Consider the following 6,700-nt stretch of genomic DNA (forward strand, 5'->3'; position numbering starts at 1 on the left):
GCGCTGTGGCGCCACATTTACTTTTTAAAGCAACGTCCCATAGTTACTGACAGGGGGCGCTGTGGCGCCACATTTACTTTTTTAAGCAATGTCCCATAGTTACCGACAGGGGGCGCTGTGGCGCCACGGTGACAGATTTTTGGTCCACCTACTGCACTTACCGACAGGAGGTACTGTTTCCCCGCTAACTGCTCGTTAGCTCGGCGGCGCTTCGGTGGCAGAAGGCAGCGTCAGCTGACGGAGAGGATTCACACAGATCAAGTAATCTTCTTCACGGATATCTTCAGGTCGGAAAGCAACCATCGACAGAGTGTTCCATTTTCTATACGCGGTTAAACTTTGAAGCATGAGAAGAAACCATGGCGCCGGACGCTGCTAGCCGGCGGACATAGGCGACACTGCGGAGGAGAAAGTATCGACAGAGCCACAAAGAAGAAAGCAGCTGGTGTGTTTTTCACGCTCGGAGGGGAAGACGGCATCCGGCCTGAAAAGAAGCTCCGAGGTCGGGGAATCTGGTCGAAGCGGCGCCACTCGCTTCTGGTGAGAGTCGTCACACTTTTACAACCAGTTTGTGCGAATTGAATACGGAAATGTTCCGCCAGTGTTCGTGTAAGCTCGGAGCTGCTGAACTACAGTTAAACTAAGTTGAAGGAGGTTCATGGTGGGTGATTTCTGGCACGGTGAGTTCATAGTTAAACATTGGTGTCAGCTTTGTTGTTCCACACTGAGAGCTGTACAAACAGACGGCGGGCTGGCTGTCATTGAATTGTATGAGGCTGGTTGTAAAAAAGCAGAGAGCTGGCTGCGTGCACAGTATCGTCTTGCATTGCTGCTGCCACAACATCCAGTGACCCACATTTCTCAGATGTTCTGTCTTGCCCCCTCTCTTGATGAACTTCTTGGAGGTGAGTGCTCAGCAGCCAGTCCGAGCTGCTGCATGAAGGCCCCGACATGGAAGCAGCCTGCAGGAAGCCCTGGAGAAAGACTCCTGCAGTTTCTAATGAATTTCAGCAGTTCTCAGTGAATTCCTCAGCTCTAGTTTTCCTCCTGCAGGGGATAAACCTGTCAGAGCTCTGCAGCTGCTGCAACTTTGCTTCTAACTACGAACATTTAGATTTTTCCCACCTAAAAACCACTGTCTTATCTAGTGGGTTGAAATAATCAGAATCTGCCTGCATCATAAGCTGGAAAAATACTCAGAATTATATTTGGCATCTAGTTTACTTTCTGTTTGAGAGACTGGCCTTTTTTAATTTGTGCTATTGTGCGCTAATAAACAGAAGCAGAATAAGAAAAACTAATAATCACTAAAAGGAAATGTTCAAGTTTTTAAAGGAAGCTCCTGATAGAAAACAGCAGCAGAGTAAATAAAGGCAGGTAAAGTAGATTTAAAATAAATGATGACGTATAAGAGCCGGATATAAAAACTACTTAGTTTTCCTTAATGAACAAAAACATTTTCTCCAACCTAATGGATTAGTAGTTCAGGTTTTCAACTTCCTGTTTTTCATAAATCAACCAATCTGAGCTTTCTGTCCAGATTTTTATTTCACCAGAATAATGTGGAAACTGTAATAACATAACTTTCTGTGGTAACAAGCTCAGACTTTAGGGTAAATACAATTTAATTGTTGTTTATTGAAAATGAACTGATTCACATTATTCTAAACTCTAAAAGAGCTGGAACAGTTCTGAACGCTCACCAAGGAACATTTTCTACAAGTTTCATGTCGATCTCTTAAAATATATATATATATTTTCTTTAACCTCTTTTAACCAAGTGAGACCTGTTGAGAATAAAATAATCACTTTTTCAAGGGAGCCCTGGCCAAGAAGGCACCAGGTCCAGAGACGTACAAACCACTTAAAAACAAATAAAACATCATAAAAGTACATAGTATACTCAAATACACAAGTATAAAAGAAACAGGCAATTTGTTTTACTTTAGTTTGCAAGTATTACTACGCAGCTGGCTTGGGGCAAAAAACATAAAGCTTTTTATTTATGTATTTTTACTAGGTTCTTGAGAATAGTCATTAAAAACGTATCTTGATCAATCTAGTTTTAAATTAAATATACCCTCAAATGTAGGAGGGACGGCGTTAACTCCAGTCCTGGCAGCTTTTCTTGGTTGATTTCTTCGCTCTCATTTGACGTTCTGTCGCGTTTTCTGCATCAAAATCAAAGATTACGCAAAAAATTCAAACAAATTATTTTTAGCTTTAAAGTTAGCCATCTGTCATGAGAAGTCTGCACTAAATAAAATAAAGTTAAAAACGGTAGAAAGTAAGCTAAGCTTTGAAGTAAAATGAGAAACGGTAAAATGATTGCCTTTAAAAATATCGTACTGGGGCCAGATAAGATGTTAGCAAGGGCCATGTTTGGCCCTCGGGCCTTTAGTTTGACACGTGTGATCTAAGGCATCAAAAGAGCCATGTGTTTACAGATTATTTGTTCACATGTAATGCTTTTTAAGCCTTCTGGTTGTGCAAAAGTCTTGAGTTGTTTCCTCATTTGTTTGTTAGTTTCCCAGCATGTTTGTGTGATCTTTAAAGATGTCCTGTGTCAGAAGTTCTTCAGGCTTTTTAAACATTTTCAAAGATTTTGTTGGACATGGGTTGCTCCGTCATTCAGTTTAGTTTAAATGAATGTTTTGTTTTATTTAAGTTACTTAACCCCGGCCTTTGAATCGTTTAAGGCCTAAACAGACCACAACACAGCCAGTGCTGCGTTGATGTGACGGCTTGGCCAAGAGTAAACTTTAAATGGGATTTAAAGGCTTTGTTGCCAACAGCCTGCCACAAAGACCCAGTTTGTTCCCATTTCTTCAGTTTAGCCTGTATAAATACCACAGACGACACAACTGGGTGGACAGAAAATGGTATTTAGATCATTAAGGTGTCCTGAAGGCTGTGCAAACAGATGGTCAGCCAACGTAATTGGACTTTTTTTCAAATGTGAACGCTCTCCTATTTATTAATTTCAAGTATATCATGGGTTGTTATTTACGTTTTTGTAAGTTAATGCAATTATTGTTATATTTTATTAAATGAATAATACATTATGAACAAAAATAAACAAAAGTGGTCGTGTCTATCGACCGTCAGCTGCCTCGATTTCTACAGACATCAGACATAGAGAAACTTTGTCGACCTCTAATCTGGTCCTCTATCAGGTCTTTGCTTGATTATTTTTAATTTTTTTACATTTCTTTTACTAATTCTTAAAGAGATTGCTTTTAGGTTACACTTCATTTTCTTTATTTAGTCGTGTGACACTTCTTTTCTCTTGTCCAATTTGTTCATTTTTTAAGTACTCCTCTCAGTATTTAGTTCTAGTCAGGTACAAGGACTGGATCGAGTCCCACACACGCACACACAAACACACGCACACACACCCCACCTTTTCTTTATGAAAACCCTTCAGAAAACTTGAACTATCACTCGAGAGCACTTTTAAAAATGTCTGGCTGCTTGGATACAAAATGTGAACCGATTGACTGGTTTACAAAAAGAATACACATAAAAACTTCATCAAGTCACAGTGATGTGAGTTATATCTTCGATGTATTCAACAAATGCAGTTTGTCTTGTCAGTGTTTTAAATCTTAACTTCAATTATGTAACTTTTTTAGTTTCAGTTTCAGCTGAATATGATCTTTGAACCTATTTGATGATTTAAGTGGGCTTTGTTTTGAGTAACATTTTAGTTTAGTTGAGATAATTATCTTTAAAGCTCTTTCTGTTATTAATTTGACTCTGAATTTGCCCGTTTGTACTACGTAATTATCCATAACCTCATGAGCCCTGACGGGTAAATGAGTAACATTGTCTGTGTTGTTCCAGTTCAGTGTACTGGTACTCCTGGAGGTATCCTGACATTCACATGGAGAGTACTTTAACTTAAAAATGACTTCAACTCCCTTAAAGAATGCAACAAAGGTGTTTACTTGTACATCCAATAAAATTAGAACATCGTGGAAAAAGTTCAATCTGTTTATGTCGTTTCAGAAAGTGAAACTCAAATATTACATAAATTTATTACACATAGTGAAATATTTTAAGCCTTTATTTCTTGTGATTTTGATCATTATGGCTTATAAATAATGAAAACTAAAACTGTGTCTCAGTAAATGAGAATCTTCCTCAGCCAGATGTTGGTACCTTTGTCAGTGTGGGCAGGAGCAAAGTCCTGCTGGAAAATGAAACCAGCATCTCCATGAAGCTCGTCAGCAGAAGGAAGCATGAAGTTTCTAAAATGTCCTGCTAGATGCTGCGAGGACTGGACTTCAGAAAACACAATGGACCAGAACCAGCAGAGGACATGGACCCAAACCATCACTGACTGTGGAAACTTCACTCTGGACTTCAACAACATGGATCCTGGACCTCTCCTCTTCCTCCAGACTCTGGGACCTTGATTTATAAATGACATGAAACTTTACTTGAACCTGAAAAGAGGACGTTGGACCACTGAGAGACAGTCCAGTTCTTTGTCTCCTCAGCAGGTAAGATGCTTCTGATGTTTCTGTGGTTCAGGAGTGGCTGGACTTGAAGAATGAGACATTTGTAGCTCATGTCCAGGAGATGATCAGCTGATCAGGCTGTGACACCAGGAGGTCACAATATTGATCCTCTGCACAATATTTTCATTTTATGAGACACTGATGTGTAGTTTTTCATTATTTGTAAGATATAATGAAAATAACAAGAAATAAAGGTTTGAAATATTTCACTTGTGTTTAATGAATCTATAGAACGAGTCTCACTTTCTGAAATGATGGACAAAAAAAAAAACTTTTTCACAATATTCTATATATTTTTTGATTCACCTGTACTTGGCTACAAACTTTCCAGATACATGAACATGATGACATCTGTATGCCAATCAGACATGTCTTATTCTGACACCCCAACTTGTTACGCCCCTTCTGTTTACATATAGTTTGACAGAAAAACAGCAAACCATTAAACTTGTCATAATAACTGGACTGCTCGGTGCCAAGTAGTTTGAATGCAGTGTAGCCAGAACTATAAACTTTAAATAACTGCTGAACCAGACGTATCTGAAGCCGTTTAGATTGACGTCGTACACTCGTGCCAACACTTCTGAGAATGGTGCGTGTCAGTTTTCACAAACTGCTTCACTGTTTTGGGATCTTGTTTTGTCTCAAGTCTCAATGATACACTGAAGTGGCATTACAAGCATCTTATAACTTTAAAAAGCTGTGCTGACACGATTGACGATTGCTTTAAGTTTATTTAAAAAGTCAACATTTGAAGTGTCGGACCTCAGTTTTCAGGACCCTGGGACGCTGCCAGTCCACTTCAGGGCCAAGTCCTGACCTCAGACCATTCTTGTGCAACCACTGCTTGGAGTTTGTCAGAATTTGTTGTTTTTTGTTTGTTTATCTGCCTCTTGAGGACTGACCTCAAGTTCTCAATGGAATTAAAGATTTAAAGTCCTGGCAATGGACCAGTAATGTAGATGTTTGGTTCTACTGGCTCTGCACTCCCTCATGTTGGAAAAAGACTCATTTGCAGCCTTCTCTTGGATAGTTGGGAGAAGTTGCTCTTGAAGGATGTATCATTTTTTTATTCATGCCTCAGTGAACTCAGTCTCTTTGCTGAGAGGAAACTGCACACATGAATGGTCTCAGGATGCTTCACTGCTGCTACGACCAAAGGCTGATCGTAGCGCTCACCTTTTTCTGTCCCTGACGGTTTTTCTTAGAGAAGTGGCTTCTTTGCTGTCCATCTTGACACCGTCTGCTGAAGGTCCTCCCCTTGTTGTGTGCAGATGCACCCTCACCTGCCTCCAGTCCTGAGCAGTACTGGTGGTGCCCTGATCCCACAGCTGAATCAACTTCAGGACATGATCCTGGCACTTGTTGGAATTTCCTGGGTTCCCTGGAGCCTTCTGAACAACAACTGAAGCTCTCTTCTTGAAGTTCTTGATGATCTGACAACTTGTTGATGTAGGTGTAGTCTACTGGCAGCGGTGTCCTCCCCTGTAAGGGACGTTTTGTGCAAAGCAGTAATGACTGCGTGCATTTCATCACAGGTGAACATGTTGCCAGAATGAGAACAGTTATTTCAAGCACCACTCTCCCTTTAAAGCTTCCAGTCCTGTTATTTTAACTCGATAAGCGTGACAGAGTGACTTCCAGCCTCGTCCTCATCAACTCTTGGGTTAATGAGAGGAAAGCTGAAATTACGTCAGCAGATTTATGGCAGGCCTGACATGCAATGGAAGCGATTTTTGTTGTTTTTTTGGCAAAGAAAAACTTTACAAATGCCATTTATCTTTATCCCTCTTCATAATGTTCTGGAGAAACATACAAACTGCGTTCCTATAAGTTGGAGCAGCAAACTTTGTGACAATTAGTCATTCTCAAAACATTTGGCCATGAATCATGACTGAACCTTGAGACTAAACTGCAGCAGCTTTGGCTCAGGTAACTTTCTATGTGCTTTTGTGTTTAGCTCTTATTTGTGTTCTTCATCAGTATCATTAATCATCTAAAGAAATTATAATGAACATAAAGAAAACATGTTTAAAGTAAACCAGATTTTCCGCCATACACGTTGCACCACCCTATTTGTCGCATCAGTCCAAATGTGTGTAATAAAGTGGAAAAATCCATAAATCTGTCGCTTCGCTGTGTCCGTCGCTTCGCTGTGTCCGTCGCTTCGCTGT

General features: G+C 40.1%; 1 protein-coding gene across 1 annotated transcript in view; it reads left to right on the top strand.

Annotated features, from left to right (window-relative positions):
* Positions 1-175: 175 nt before the first annotated feature.
* Positions 176-6,700, top strand: part of LOC119416390 (cyclin-dependent kinase 17) — a 58,115-nt gene continuing 51,590 nt past the window's right edge. Inside the window, exon 1 of the mRNA XM_037683627.1 lies at positions 176-540. The gene's annotated coding sequence lies outside the window, so the exon portion shown is untranslated. The remainder of the gene's footprint in view (positions 541-6,700) is intronic.

The sequence above is a fragment of the Nematolebias whitei genome, chromosome 10, assembly GCF_014905685.2.
Source record: "Nematolebias whitei isolate Nwh7 chromosome 10, NemWhi1, whole genome shotgun sequence".
Taxonomy (NCBI): Eukaryota; Metazoa; Chordata; class Actinopteri; order Cyprinodontiformes; family Rivulidae; genus Nematolebias; species Nematolebias whitei.